The sequence below is a fragment of the Scyliorhinus torazame genome, chromosome 19 (genome assembly GCF_047496885.1).
Source record: "Scyliorhinus torazame isolate Kashiwa2021f chromosome 19, sScyTor2.1, whole genome shotgun sequence".
Taxonomy (NCBI): domain Eukaryota; kingdom Metazoa; phylum Chordata; class Chondrichthyes; order Carcharhiniformes; family Scyliorhinidae; genus Scyliorhinus; species Scyliorhinus torazame.
This window is the reverse complement of record NC_092725.1, coordinates 27,351,256-27,367,811: the sequence shown is the minus strand read 5'-3', so window position 1 is coordinate 27,367,811 and position 16,556 is coordinate 27,351,256. Positions and strand designations below refer to the sequence as shown.

The window sequence follows — 16,556 nt, the reverse complement described above, 5'->3', positions numbered from 1 at the left end:
CATTCACATTAACACACACAGACACACGTGCACACTCACACATTCACACAGACACACGTGCACACTCATACACATTAACACACAGATACACGTGCACACTCACACACATTCACACATTAACACACAGATACACGTGCACACTCACATAAACATTCACACATCAACACACACACTCACTCATTTACACACACAAACCCACTCGCTCTCGCTCACACTCAACTCACATACAGTCACCCATTCACACACACTCTCACACAGGCACGCTTACACTCACTCAGAGTCATGCAAATACACACTCATTCACACATACACTCACTCATAAACACTCACTCATAAACACAATCACTCACACACACCCACTCAATCACTCACGCACTCAGCCACACTCACACACAAATACACCCACTCAACACTCACTCACATACACAGTCACATGCACATACACACACTCACTCTCACACACACACACTCATATACACACTCTCACACTCACACACACACACACTTACGTACACACACACACTTACGTACACACACACTCACTCACAGACCCCACTCACACGCTCACCCCTCACATACACATACTGACACACACACTCACGTTCACACACTCACACACATACACACCACAATTGATTCTCTCTCCCTCCCACAGCTCCAGACTCTGCACCTTAACTCTCAACACAAACATCTCCCAGGAATACAAACAAATGCTTTCGACTCAAAAGTTGATATGTAAAGTTCTGGTCAAATTTATTCACAATGATTCTTATATACAGTACAATATACACAGCAGGCCTGATGCAGAGCGTCTCTTTCACACGGACGATAGTATGTATCCAGACTGGCCGAATTCTCCCGATCCTCCCTCTTCGTACCTCGAGGAGGAAATGTGAGGAGCAAAGAGGGAATGAGAGAGCAGTCTGTGCCCAGGACTGGGCACCCACCAAGAGGTCCAGAGGCTCCTGGAAAAATATGGAAGGCATTCAGAGATTTGGGAATGAGGACCGCTGAGCTCACTGGGCCTCACGGACTGGCTTCTCAGGAGAGTGAAGGGACCGTTGAGTGCGAAGCAGCCAGAGCTGGTACTCCTTGAAGACCAGGTACCCACGCAAACCTCCTCTGGAAGGGGCTGGACTGCTGGTCCAGGGAGCTGAGGGGGTCTTCGAGGGGCAGAGGCCTGGGCAGCCCGGAAGGCATCGAGGGCAGAGGAGAGTTGCTTCAGCAGCTGGGCCAGGTCATCACGGAGCTCATCCAGGAGATGGAGCAGGGCGGTCTTGTCAGGACTGAGATCCCGCTGGTCATCCAGAACCAGCTGGAAGTATTCCTGGAAAAACGGAGTAGGCCTGATAATTCTCCAGCAGCCGTTCTTCATCGGTCTTGCTCCTCCAGGCTCGGTATGGGATGGAGGCCTTCGGGAGGCCTCCTAGCTGCAGCTGCTCGGCGGAGAAGAGGCTCCCATTGAATGGAGTGCCTTGATTGGACAGCTGTAAAGAAAGAGAGAGGATTCAGAATTATTGGGAGAGGCGGGTGGGCGGGGGGGGGGAGGGGGGGGGGGGGGGGGGGGGGAGAGAAATCCCGCATGTGACACCAAATCCTTCCTGCCCCGGACTGTTGGAGGGTCAGTGCTGAGGGAGTGCCGCACTGTCAGAGGGTCAGTGCTGAGGGAGTGCCGCACTGTCGGAGGGTCAGTGCTGAGGGAGCGCCCGCACTGTTCAGAGGGTCAGTGCTGAGGGAGTGCCGCACTGTCAGAGGGGTCAGTGCTGAGGGAGTGCCGCACTGTCAGAGGGTCAGTACTGAGAGAGTGCCGCACTGTCGGGTGGTCAGTGCTGAGGGAGCGCCGCACTGTCGGAGGGTCAGTGCTGAGGGAGTGCCGCACTGTCAGAAGGTCAGTGCTGAGGGAGGTGCCGCACTGTCGGAGGGTCAGTGCTTGAGGGAGTGCCGCACTATCGGAGGGGTCAGTGCTGAGGGAGTGTCGCACTGTCAAGAGGGTCAGTGCTGAGGGAGCGCCGCACTGTCAGAGGGTCAGTGCTGAGGGAGTGCTGCACTGTCAGGGGGTCAGTACTGAGGGAGCGCCGCACTGTCAGAGGGTCAGTGCTGAGGGAGTGCTGCACTGTCAGGGGGTCAGTACTGAGGGAGCGCCGCACTGTCGGAGGGTCAGTACTGAGAGAGCGCCGCACTGTCGGAGGGTCAGTACTGAGGGAGGTGCTGCACTGTCGGAGGGTCAGTACTGAGAGAGCGCCGCACTGTCGGAGGGTCAGTACTGAGGGAGCGCTGCACTGTCAGAGGGTCAGTACTGAGGGAGTGCCGCACTGTCAGAGGGTCAGTACTGAGAGAGCGCTGCACTGTCGGAGGGTCAGTACTGAGAGAGCGCTGCACTGTCGGAGGTCAGTGCTGAGGGAGCGCTGCACTGTCGTAGAAGTCAGTACTGAGGGAGAGCCGCTACTGTCGGAGGGTCAGTACTGAGGGAGCGCCGCACTGTCAGAGGGTCTGTGCTGAGGGAGTGCTGCACTGTCGGAGGGTCAGTACTGAGAGAGCGCCGTGCTGTCAGATATTTCTCTATTGGAGGAAGAGGAGTGGGTTTCTCCTTCGCTTCGTGGGAATAATAATTTACAGTCACCATCTGTAACAAATTGGCCATTTGTTTATTTTGTACTAACTGGTTGCTACAACAACTAAGACACCAGGCATTTCACTTCAAAGAGAACACTTAATTGGCTGTAAAATGCTTTGGGACATGCTGAGGTCACGTAAGGAGCAATATTATTGGAAGTTGTTTGTGCAAGAGAGTGAGGAGAATTCTAATGCACCATTTTGTCAAAAGTATTTTAGGTGAGGTGAGTCCCTTTTAGGATTGTTTTTCTCTGTGAGTACAGATTATTTGTGTCCCCAACATAGAGAGTCACTGGACTATTTACCAAGGACCTTCGAATCCCACCACGGCAAGTGGTGCATTTGAATTCTTGAATTCAATATAAATCTGGAATTAAAAATCTAATGCTGACCATGAAACCATTGGTCGTTTGTAGTAAATACCCATTTGGTCCACTGATGCCCTTTAGGAAAGGAAATCTGTCATCCTGACCTGGTCGGGCCTACATGTGACTCCAGACCCACAGCAATGTGGTTAACTCTTAACTGTCCTCAGGAATGGGCAATAAATGTGATACACGCATCCCATGAACAAATAAAAAAAACTGGAACTCATTTTGCTGGATTGCGAAGTCTAGGCCTCAGGCCAAGTGGGCCTCAGGCTGGAGTTGACTTCATGAGCCAGGTAAGGTCCCAGGAGGGGCAGCACGGTGGCACAGTGGGCTAGCCCTGATGCCTCACCACCGCCGAGGTCGCAGGTTCGAATCCCGGCCCTGGGTCACTGTCCGTATGGAGTGTTGGGGGGAGATTGCACATTCTCCCCGTGTTTACGTGGGTTTCGCCCCACAACCCAACCCATGATCATAGAATCATAGAAGTTTACAGCATGGAAACAGGCCCTTCGCCCAACCAGTCCATGCCGCCCAGTTTTTACCATTAAGCTAGTCCCAGTTGCCCGCACTTGGCCCATAACCCTCTATACCCATCTTACCCATGTAATTATCTAAATGTTTTTTAAAAGACACAATTCTACCCGCCTCTACTACTACCTCTGGCAGCACATTCCAGACACTCACTACCCTCTGAGTGAAGAAATTGCCCCTCTGGGCCCTTCTGAATCTCTCCCCTCTCACCTTAAACCTATGCCCTCTAGTTTTAGACTCCCCTACCTTTGGGAAAAGATGTTGACTATCTACCTTATCTATGCCCCTCATTATTTTATAGACCTCTATAAGATCACCCCTAAGCCTCCTACGCTCCAGGGAAAAAAGTCCCAGTCTATCCAGCCTCTCCTTATAACTCAAACCATCAAGTCCCGGCAACATCCTAGTAAATCTTTTCTGCACTCTTTCCAGTTTAGTAATATCCTTTCTATAATAGGGTGACCAGATCTGCACACAGTATTCCAAGTGTGGCCGTACCAATGTCTTGTACAACTTCAACATGACGTCCCAACTCCTGTATTCAATGTTCTGACCAATGAAACCAAGCATGCCGAATGCCTTCTTCACCACCCTGTCCACCTGCGACTCCACCTTCAAGGAGCTATGAACCTGTACTCCTAGATCTCTTTGTTCTATAACTCTCCCCAACGCCATACCATTAACTGAGTAGGCCCTGGCCTGATTCGATCTGCCAAAATGCATCACCTCACATTTATCTAAATTAAACTCCATCTGCCATTCGTCAGCCCACTGGCCTAATTGATCAAGATCCCGTTGCAATCCTAGATAACCTTCTTCACTATCCACTGTGCCACCAATCTTGGTGTCATCTGCAAACTTACTAACCATGCCTCCTAAATTCTCATCCAAATCATTAATATAAATCACAAATAACAGTGGACCCAGCACCGATCCCTGAGGCACACCACTGGTCACAGGCCTCCAGTTTGAAAAACAACCCTCTACAACCACCCTCTGCCTTCTGTCGTCCAGCCAATTTTGAATCCAATTGGCAACCTCACCCTGGATCCCGTGAGCTTTAACCTTCTGCAACAATTAACCTTCTGCAACAAATGATGTGCAGGCTAGGTGGATTGGCCACGCTAAATTACCCCTTAATTGGAAAAAAGAAATGAATTGGGTACTCTAAATTTAAAATTAAATTTCTTAATGACATCAAGCAGGGGTAGGCCTATGGCTTCAGTTGTTGCCATGAGCATGAGAGGCCGCAGGATTCAGTTGGTGCCACGGTTTCAGGCTTCAATTGATACCCAGCAAGAGTAGGCCGAAGGCTTCAGTTGATGTCAAGCTGAGGCAGGCGTCAAGCTTCAGTTGATGTCAAGTTGGCCTCAGGCTTCCCCTTCACATCTGCGTTGTGCTCCCCGAGTCTTTGGGGTCTCCCCCCCCCCCCCCACCCCCCACTGCCCCCACCCAGGAGATGGACCTGACGCGGGTGCCTGCAGGTGGTGTTACAAGATGACAGAGGGTGCACCATTTGCTGGGCCCGCCCTGCTCCCCTCCATCCCAAGATACTCACGTATGTGTCCAATAGGCCCTGTGTCCTGTTCTGGAGGTTCAGCACGTGGTCGCAGATATCCTTGAGGAGCTTGCTGACCTCCACAGATGCTGATTCCTGGCTTCCAATGAGCAGAGAGCTCACAACGCAAAGGATCACTGCAAAGCGCGAGAGAGAGAGAGGGAGAGAGAGACTGAATCAAACAAGAAGCTCCAATCGAGATCATTGTATTTTGATCATAATCACACCAGTCAACAATCCAAGAAGGCTCTCTCTCCCTCTCTCTGACTCTTTCTCTGTCTCTCTCTCTCTCTCTCCCTATGTCTCCTTTCTGTCTGTCCCTCTCTCCCTTCCTCTCCCTCTCTTTCTTCTGCATTTTCTCTCTCTCTGGCTCCCTCTCTCTCACCCTCCCTCTCTTTCCTTCTTTCTGTCTCTCTCGCTCTCCCCCCCTCTATTTTCTCTCTCTCTTTTTGCTCTGCCTCTCACTTTCTCTGTCTCTCTCTCCCCCTCCCACTCTCTCCTTTATGTCTCGCTCCCCCTCTTTCTTTCTCCCCTCCCTCTCTCTTTCCTTCTATTTTCTCTCTGTTTCCCTCTGTCTCTCTCGCTTTCTCTGTCTCTCTCTCACCCTCCCTGTCTCTTCTTTTTTCCGTCTCTCTCTCTCTCTCTCCCCTCTTTTTCTGTCTCTCTCCCTCTTTTTCTCTCTGTCTCCCTCTTTCTCTCTCCCTCTTTCTCTGTCTCTCTCTCACCTTCCCTCTCTCTCTTCTCCTTTCTGTCTCTCTCTCTCTCCCCTCTCTATTTTCTGTCTCTCTCTATCTCCCTCTTTCTCTGTCTCTATCTTCCCTCCCCACTCTCTCCTTTGCCTCACTCTCTCTCTCTCTTTTCCTCTCTCTCCTTCCTCTCTCCATCTCTCCTGGCTCTCTCTCTCTGTCACAGTCACTATCTCTCACACAATCTCCCCCCCCTCCCCCACCGCTCCCCAGACCCCCACACTTTGGTCTCAATCTCTCTCTATCTCCCGCATCTCAGTCTGTCTCACTCTCATACATCCTCTCACTCTCACCCTCTCTCCCTCTCTCTCTCTCTCTCTCAGTCTTCCTCAGTTTCTGTCTGTCTCTATCTCTCAGACTCTCTTTAGCCTTTTAGACAGTGAAAGAGACAGAACGAGGGGGAGAGAGGAGAGGCAGGGAGATACAGTGGAGGCACGAAAACAGGGAGAGGGAGGAACCGAGAGAGTTGGGGAAAGGGTTGAGCGAGAGAGAGAGAAAGACGCACAGGAGGAGAGAGAGGGTGTGTGTGTGCGAGGGGCAGACAGGGTCGGATGGGGTGGGGTGGGGGAGTTGGAAAGAAAGAAATTCGAGAGAGAGATTGGGAGACAGAGAGAAAGAGATTGGGACAGAGAGACAGAGTGTGTGAGAGAAAGAGAGAGACCAGAGGGAGAAGGACAGAGGGAGAGAGACAGAGGGAGAGGGACAGAGTATGAGAAAAACGGGGAGAGAGAGAGACAAAGGGAGAGAGGCAGAGACCATGAGAGAGAGAGTGTGAGAGATAGAAAGAGATGGAGAGAGACCAGAGGGAGAGGGAGAGAGACAGAGAGCATGAGAAAATCCGAGAGAGAGAGAGAGAGAGATGAAGGGAGAGCGACAGAGACCATGAGAGAGAGAGTGTGAGAGAGATAGAGAGAGGGAGAGAGAGAGAGACAAAGGGAGAGAGACAGAGACCATGAGAGAGAGAGTGTGAGAGAGATAGAGAGAGGGAGAGAGAGAGAGAGACAAAGGGAGAGAGACAGAGACCATGAGAGAGAGAGTGTGAGAGAGATAGAGAGAGGGAGAGAGAGAGAGAGACAAAGGGAGAGAGACAGAGACCATGAGAGAGAGAGTGTGAGAGAGATAGAGAGAGGGAGAGAGAGAGAGACAAAGGGAGAGAGACAGAGACCATGAGAGAGAGAGTGTGAGAGAGATAGAGAGAGGGAGAGAGAGAGAGAGACAAAGGGAGAGAGACAGAGACCATGAGAGAGAGAGTGTGAGAGAGATAGAGAGAGGGAGCGAGAGAGAAAGATGGAGAGAGAGAGATGGAGAAAGAAAGAGAGACAGAGAGCATGAGAGAGTGAGTGTGAGAGAGATAGAGAAAGGAAGAGAGAGAGATGGAGATGGAGAGAGAAAGAGAGACAAAGAGCATGAGAGGAAGAGAGAATGTGTGAGAGAGAGATAGCGACAGAGCAAGAGAGAGGGAGAGTTGGAGAGAAAATTAGAGATGGGGATGGAAGGAAAGAAGTGGGGGGAGGGGGGGGGGTGGGGAGAAAGCGATTTTGCCTGGCTGGAAGAGTTGCAAGACAGTTGAAATGAAATGAAATGAAAATCGCTTCTTGTCACAAGTAGGCTTCAAATGAAGTTCCTGTGAAAAGCCCCTAGTCGCCACATTCCGGCGCCTTTTGCTGTGAGTTTCCAGAACCCTTCTCTACTCACCCAATGTGTGATCCATGCTGCGATACGTCTGTCCCTGTATGTTAGTGCGGTCCGAGATCTCAGTCAGCCTCTCTCTCTCTCTGCCTCTCTCTCTCTGTCTGTGTCTGCCAGGATCTCTCTGGGTATTTATAGAGAGCGGGGGGGGGGGGGGGGGGTGGAGTCACATTCCACAGATTGGCAGCTTGTCAAACGCCTCACCCTCTCTCTCTGACACACACGGATCAACGTCAGGCACTTCCCTCCCTGAACAAGCACCGGGGACATTCCCCTGGCACCTGCCCCGACCAGATTCTCGAAAGGAACCCGAGCTTTCAGGAGATCAGGTTCGGCCTACTTACTGCCGGGGCGGGGGGGGGGGGGGGGGGGGGGGGGGGCGGGGGGAGGTCTCTCTCTGCCAAAGGGAACTGGGGTGAACTCTCACATCCCAGGCGCTCTCAAAGGGAGTTAATCCACAACAGCCCTCGATCACTTCCATCATCCCTTCCTTTTTAAACGAGAGCCGGGTGCGATCGGCAGTTTGTTCCGCCGTGAGGAAGGGCAAGGCTGGACCAGGAAGGGAAGGTTTACAAAAACATGGGAATGGTGGGGGTTGTGGGGGGGGTTGTGGGGGGGGGGGGGGGGATGCACGGTGGGGCAATGGTTAGCACTGCTGCCTCACTGCGCTGAAGACCTGGGTACGATCCCGGCTCTGGGTCACTGTCCGTGTGGAGTTTGCACATTCTCCCCGTGTCTGCGTGGGTTTCACCCCCACCACCCAAAGGTGGGCAGGCTAGGTGGATTGGCCGCGCTAAATTGCCCCTTAATTGAAAAAAAGAATTGGGTACTATACATTTATTTTTAAAAACATGTGGGGGGGGGGGGGGGGGGGGGTTCTCCGAGCCTCCGTGCCGAAATTGTGCTCGGCGCGGGGGCGGAGAATGGGTCGCTAGACCCGCGATCGGGTCCGACACCTTCCCGCGATTCTCCGGGGACCGGAGAATCGCCGCCAGTCGCGCGCGGTCGACGCGGCGCCAGTCAGGGGTCATTGAAAGAGGCCCCCGCGGCGATTCTCAGCTGGCCGAGTTCCCGCCCGCGTGGTTCCCTCACGGTTCCACCTGGCGGGCACTCGGAGTGGCGGCTGTAATAAAATTCAACTTTTCTTACAACAGGTGCAATAAAATTAATCTTTTCTCCGTACAGTACATCCCACCCTGGGCTCTGCCACAACACAAGACCCTTTGCGACGCACGTTGTGTAAAGCAAGCCGAGGGGCTCCACACTGTGCACCGTGGCTGAACGGCCTCAGTCAGTGGCTTCCCCCGATGTGCTGTAGTGGCAGCCGTCACGAGCATTTCAAATCTCCGACAAGGACCTGGATACCTGCTTGAGGCCCAGGAAGCTCTGCGGCGATTGAGTGAGGGTTTTAAAGGGGGAAATGGTTCACAATATTGTGGCTCATGTCGACACAAAAGGTTAGCATGGTTTCCTCTGAGGCTGTACGTTATGAAGATTAAGTGGTTTATCTTCCTTACTGGAACCGTAGGGAGGTTGTATGTAAGGTGGAGAGGGATAAGATTGACGTATGAATCGTGGCCAGGTGCCAAGCAGGTGAAAAGGTTTCTGTGCCTGTCAGAGTCCTTCACATCAAAGAGAAAGGGAGGAAGCCCCCAAATCTCCAGGATTCTGACAGCAGGGAAATTCCATCAAGTGGGTCAGGGTGTGTACCCGTCAACACCCTCCTCCCTCCTTCTCCGCTGCTCACTCCAGTTACACAAGGAAGCAGCTTAACCTGGCGCTGTACCTGTCTAGGTAGTGCTTGATGGGTACAGTGGTGGAGGGAAATTTACTCTGTATCTAACCCCCAGCGCTTCCTCCTCCCGCTCGGTGCCCATAGGGCCCTGGGAGACGGAGGGGCAGCTGGTCGACACAACACTAATCGGGTACTCTAAATTTAAACAAACGTCCTGCGGGGGTTACACCAGAAACTGAACTGGCCCCAGCATTATTAATACTGTGGCTACCAGGGCAGGCCAGAGGCTGGGAATCTTGCGGAGAGTAACTCACCTCCTGACTCCCCCCCCAAAGCCTGTCCACCATCGACAAGGACACAAGTCGGGAGTGTGATGGGACCCTCTCCACTTGTCTGGATGAGTGGCGGCTCCAACAACACTCGAGAAGCTCGACACCATCCAGGACAAAGCAGCCCCGCTCGATCGACACCCCATCCACAGACACTCACTCCCTCCACCACCGACACACAGCAGCAGCCGTGTGTACCGTCTACAAGATGCTCTGCAGCGATTGGCCAAGGCTCCTTCGACAGCACCTACCAAACCCGCCACCTCTACCGTCCAGAGGGACAGGGGCAGCAGACACATGGGCAACACCCACCGCCTGCAAGATCCATACCGACCTTCATCCCCAAGGCCTTCTTCCAAGGGATAGACAAATGATTATGGCGTTTGTGTGGGAGGGAAAGCTCCCGAGAGTCTCCAGGCCACTCCTGTCCCCAGTCCGGTCTGGCCCAACCTGCAATACTACCACGGGGCAGCCGAGAGAGTGAGGGGATGGATAGGAGAACCCAATACGGAATGGGTGAGACTGGAGGAGTTCGACAAGGGAAGGACCCTCCGAGCTCTCGCCACGGCAGTGCTCCCCCCCCCACCCCGCTGAAATGTACATCCTGCCCGGTCGTGGTAGTGTTATGGGCGAGGCGTTTTAAGAATCCCAAAATGTATCATGGAGTTCAACCAACCTCCCCCTTTAATGCTATTGTTGTTTTTCCGAGCACACGGCTTGTTCCCCAGGTGCGATATTACAATTATGGACACGTGGGTTTTTAAACACAAAACAATGTTTATTCCATGAACTCAACTTAACCTCTTAAATAAACATTGGATCTCTTAACACCCCTTACTTCAAAGATAACTCCAAAAATATTACAACACTAAATAATCCTTCAGTTATTCCTTTCAACACCCCAGAGACTTAACACCTTTAAACAGAAACACATCAGGTTAAAGGCTTTACTTTTATGATTTTAAATCACCCAAATGATCCAGAGATAGTCTTTCATGGCAGAGATCACAGCAGATCCAGCTCACTGCAAACACAGACACACCCAAGCTCTTTTCCTCAAAACTGAAACTACAAAATGGCTGAACTGAGCTCAGCTCCACCCACTCTCTGACATCACTGTTTTCTTAAAGGTACATTGCTTAAACATCCATTTCTTAAAGGTACTCTCACATGACAGTAGCCACACTGAAGACGGAACCAAATGAGGCAGCATTTCGATCTAACCGAGATGACCTCCATGGCCCCCATCTGCAGCAACCACAAATTCCCACCAGCTCGACGCCACCTTTAGAAAATGGAGACAGGATGGAGGGCACGACGAACAATCGGGGACGTTTACAGAGGGGATAGACCCGCGACCTTAGGCGAACTGACGGAAGACCTGGAGCTCCCGACAGGACAGGAACTCCGGCACCGACAAATCAAACACTTTCTCCGCAAGTAGACAGCAAGGGACCCTAGGACCCCGAGAGACACATTACTGGAAGAACTAATAAACACGGCCAGTAAGGAGAGGGGATTCTGTGGGTGCGTCTATGGACGGTTACTGGAAAAGACGAGGACACCACTGGACGGAGCCAGACGAAAATGGGAAGACGGACTGGGGACAGGAGTGGCCTGGGGACTCTGTAGTGAAGCACTGAGCAGGGTGAGCTCCACCTCCTCCTGCGCAAGGCTCAGCCTCATGCAGCTCAAAGTGGTGCACAGAGCGCACCTGACCAGAACCCGAATGAGCAGGTTCTTCCCGGAGGTGGAGGACAAATGTGAGCGGTGCCAGAGTGGCCCAGCCAACCACACCCACATGTTCTGGGCCTGTCCCAGACTTGCTGGGTTCTGGACAGCCTTCCGAGGCAATGTCCAAGGTTGTGGGGGTGAGGGTGGAGCCGTGCCCGAGAGTGGCAATCTTCGGGGCATCGGAGCAGCCAGAGTTACACATGGGGAAGGGGGCCGCGCACTCGCTTTCGCTTCCCTAATCGCACGGCCGGAGAATCCCGCTCGGCTGGCGATCGGCAGCACCACCCACAGTTACAGACTGGCTCGCTGGCCTCTCGGAATTCCTCCATTCTGGAGAGGATCAAATACGCCACCCGAGGGCTTCCACAAAGCGTGGGGGATATTCGTCAGCCTGTTTGAAGCCAACAGCGACTAGAAAGAGAGTGGGGGGGAGGAGAAGAGCAGACAAGAACACTCACAATGGAGAGGAGCAGAGGGGGAATGGGAGAGGAGGTGAGGAGGGTGTCATAATATACATCTATGTATACAATGGAGTGCAGACAGGCAGTGATTGACACACAGGATGACCAGTAAGCACACAGAACAGAGCAGCCAATCACCAGACAGGACACGACCACTATAAAGCCAGAGGGCACCAGTTTTCCCGCTCTCTCGGGACCCAGCCTCTGAGACAGTCGGAGCTCATGAGCTAGCCAGTGCCTACACCATGTGGTAGCTAGTACGTCTGGTCAGGCTAGTGCCAGGTCGCCAGTCAAGTCAGCATAGTGTCGACCCACAGTTGAACCTGTATAATAGTTTGGATGTTGAGTAAAATCGTGTTGCATTTTATCAAGTCTTGGAGGTCTGTCTCTCGCTACACTGCATCAAGTGCAGTTCACCTCGACCCAGCCTACCCAAAGCATCAGAGGGAACCTAAGGGAGTCGCAGAGAGAATCATGGGGTTGAACCCACAAGGACAACAATTAAAACAGCAGAAGAGAGGAGCGGAGCTCAGTATTATGACACCCAGGGCAAAAGTTGGGGAGGAACCAGACTCCCAACGTTTGGGTGGAGGGGGAGGGCATTCGGAGAGAATGTTTGTAAACATTTGTAAATAAGAAACGTCGCAACATGTAAATATCAGGCGCACTATATGTTAAGTTGTTATTTTGTAAAAACTAAAAAGTACCAATAAAAATATTTTAAAAAATGTGTTTGCAGGAGATTCCCCAGCGGGTAGCTCATTTCTAAGGGGTTGTATTTAGTCCTACCTAAGCAAGTCATAGAATCATAGAAGAACAAGAATCATAGGATCTCTACAGTGCAAGAGGAGGCCATTTGGCCCATCGAGTCTGCGCCCACTCTCTGAATGAGCACCCTAACCAGCTCAATCCCCCACCCTATCCCTGTAACCCCAACTAGGGGCAATTTTAAAAAAAATTCAAAATAAATGTAGACTACCCAATTAATTTTTTCCAGTTAAGGGGCAATTTAGCGTGGCAAATCCACCTACTCTGCACATCTTTGGATTGTGGGGGTGAAACCCACGCAAACACAGAGAGAATGGGCAAACTCCACACAGGTAGTGACCCAGGGCCGGGATTGAACCTGGGACTATGGCACCACAAGGCAAACCCACTGTGCCAACGTGCTACCCCACCGAGGGGCAATTTAGCAATCCACCTAATCTGCATATCTTTGGACTGTGATATGCGGACAAAACTCATGCGGACACGGGGAGAACGTGCAAACTCTACACTGAGAGTTAACCGAAATCGGAATTGAACCCAAGCTTTTAACGCTGTGAGGCAACAATGCTAACCACTGTGCCACTGTGCAGCCCCTCATGTGACATCTTAATGGGATACAGATAATTTACCTGATGGGAGGAGCCAGGTCTGCCTGTAGTATTGCAGTTAGCCAGAGGATTTGAGTCTGACAAGACAGAAGGATTTTAAGAAGGATTGTTAGGATACTGTTGTAAAACCTTCGTCTGTTCTGCGTTTCCCTTTTAATTCTATCTGCTAAAAACCAAAAGCACCCCTGGTCTGATGGAATAGCCCAGGACTTGCCTTTCAGGTTCTGTGGCATGATGTCAGTTTGATAAACTTGGCAAGCAGCCAATCAGTGTGTCTGGAATTCTAAGCCAACTCTGATTTTTGCTTGTGATTGTTGGAGCCATTTGGAATCTTCCGGAAGAAAGGCAGGTCATGGGAAGAGCTCCATTTTTGACCTGAGTTCCGTAAGAATCAGCCAGGAATCAGCTGGAAGACACTCTTTCTTTGCTCTCTCCCTCACTGCCAGTCGATTTTAAAAACTCCCGAGTCAGACCTGTGAAGGCACACCTGTTTAAAAGACAGACAGCAGTCTGAACTGCAAAGGGAACTCCTGGAATGGAAGGCTGCAAGCAGTTTCTTACCATCTGAATAGCTGGGGAGAACCCAGATGAGAACTCTCTTTATAATACAGCCAACGTTTCTGCATAGAGATCAGGCGATTAGAAAAAGTCTGTGATTTCCCAGGTTAAAAGCTTCATTAATGTCTCAGGGAGATGGAGACTCCATCTGGTGCACGGAGGTTAGAATTGCACCAACCTGAATCTCCTGTGTAAGGCTCCATCTGGTGTTCAAGGTCAGAACTGCACTGACCTGAATCTCTTGTATACCTTTTATAAGGTTGAACTATTGATGTTACTTTTTAATTTTATTCAATATGTTTTGTGTTTTTTTTTGTGTGTGGCCTGCACGTACTCATTTGGTGCGTGCACGGTTAAAGTAGCGCCCGCCACTAATCGGCGAGGCGCTAGTTCCAACTTAGCATAAAGAACAGAAATAACTGAGGGATAAAAACAAATGTGGGGGGTGCCCCAAAACAGCGGGTGGAGCGCGGCCCAAACAGAACGGTAAAGGCAACAAAACCTTATCAAAATTCCCGTCAAATCAAAGTGCAAAGATCGGGACCAATAAGGCAGTCCAACCCCTGCGGTGCCCACCGCCCACGGAACAACTCACGTGTGCCCGTGGTCACCGCATGCTCCCGCTCCAGGGACACCCGGCCGCGAACAAGGCCGCGGAAGAGGGGCAGACAGTCGGGCCGGATGGCACCCTCGACCGCCCGTGAATCTCTTGTATAAACCAATTTCCCAGAGGGTCACATTGGGAGAAAACCGGCATCTACAGAGGCCACAACCACAGCAGTAAAGATTCTTTCAAAGCTTTTCCTTCAACTCCCATTGTTTTAATTCTCCCCCTCCCCTTACCATGTGTCTGTCTTGTGTGTGTCTGGGTGGAGGGTGGGACGGGGGATTGGGAAGAAGTAGACAAATAGACCATCGTTTGATTATTTCCTTTATATGTCCACCTTTTACTCTTGCTACAGATAAACAGTTTGTTAATGTTTTACTTATAAATCTGGTGTCTGTAACTTATTGGAGCAGTCAAGGGTTAAAGATCTCAGGAAAACATGAATTATTGGTTAATTCACTTATGGTGGACTTTGGCATTCTGGTCTGGTATCCTAACACGTATCATAGAACCTCCCCGCCGGCCTGGCGGAATGGCCGACGTGTAGGGACGCAGCTAAGACATTGTTGGGGTTGGACGAGGGGTGAGAAGGAGGCAGACGTCTCCGTTCGTCCGCCCCCACCCTAACCAGTCCGGCAGCTCAGTTGGCTGCCCTGTGGCATCTTGCTGTGCAGGATACCGCCAACACCCCTCCACCACTCCCCACTGGCCCCACTCCCTGGCTCCTTCTCAGCCAATGGCAACTCATTCAGAGCCGACAACCCAGCCCCCCCCCCCCACATAGGATTATCATAGAATTTACAGTGCAGAAGGAGGCCATTCGGCCCATTGAGTCTGCACCGGCTCTTGGAAAAAGCACCCTACCCAAGGTCAACACCTCCACCCGATCCCCATCACCCAGTAACCCCACCCAACACTAAGGGCAATTTTGGACACTAAGGACAATTTGGCATGGCCAATCCACCCAACCTGCACATCTTTGGACTGTGGGAGGAAACCGGAGCACCCGGAGGAAACCCACGCACACACGGGGAGAACGTGCAGACTCCGCACAGACAGTGACCCAAGCTGGAATCGAACCTGGGACCCTGGAGCTGTGAAGCAATTGTGCTAACCACTGTGCTACCCCTTTAATTTGGTTGGGGTGTCCGGTCGAGGGTCAATGAGGGCGCTGCCCCTTTAAGAGGGGGCGGCATCCATTTCAAAACAGCAGCCCTGCCCAACTACCAGGTCGGCCCGCCAATTGGGACCAATCACCGGCGGAGGCCGTGCAGCCATCCGCCAATGGACAGAGGAGGGCGGGACAGCGCTTCAGATGGATTGCTGAGGCAGCCAATCAACACAGCGACTGAAGGCTCCTCCAATGGAAGAGCAGGATAAAACCCGCCCATCGAGTCACACCTCAGCCAACCTGGCGGCTCGCCAGCCAATAGGAAGGCAGCAAGCCGCTGGCCAATCAGTGTGTGCGGAGGGACTAGCCAATCAATTCACGTGGAGAGATTAACCAATCAGTGTGTGCAGAGGGACTGGCCAATCAATGAGCGCGGCGGGATTGACCAATCAGTGTGCTTGGAAGGGCAGCGTCCAATGAGGAGAGGGACGCGAGCAACAGCCAATGAGGGAGGGAGAAGGCGGGCTCTGGGTGACTGATAGGTGGACGGGACAATGGGAGGCGGCTGCTACCCCGCGGGCAGAATGACGGTTGTCTCCGCCGAGCTGTCGGGGATGGAAATGGCCTCTGTGTGAGTGTGGGAGCAGCGGGAGGGGACTGGTCAGTGGTCCAGGGGTCCGGTCACTGAGACTCTCCCAGCAATAAAAGACAAAGTTGCGAAAACGGCATTGCGGATCGGCCAATGGGAGGGCGGGACAGAATATTGACAGAGGGTTTCAGCCAATGGGAGGTTGGTAAGGCGGGCTCTCTGTGAGTGACAGTTGGATCCGGCCATTGGGAGGAGAGGGCGGCCGTGCTCTCTTGACAGATATGATTGACAAGTAGGTCGGACCAATGGGAGCAAGAGGCGGGCTCTGTAATTGACAGGTGGATCCGGCCAATGGGAGTGGGGCGGCGTGCTCTCTTGACATCCGGCCAATGGGAGAAGGGAGCGTGCTCTCTGTGATTGACAGGTCATGCGGCCAATGGGAGCATGGGCCGGGCTCTCTCTGATTGACAGGTAGATGCGGCCAATGGAAGCAGGGGGCGGACTCTATCTGATTGACAGGTGCATGCGGCCAATGGGAGCATGGGCGG

The 16,556-nt window shown here is 52.2% G+C and overlaps 1 pseudogene; it reads right to left on the bottom strand.

Annotated features, from left to right (window-relative positions):
• Positions 1 to 728: 728 nt before the first annotated feature.
• On the bottom strand, positions 729 to 7,796 carry LOC140396065 (cardiotrophin-2-like; annotated as a pseudogene).
• Positions 7,797 to 16,556: the final 8,760 nt, after the last annotated feature.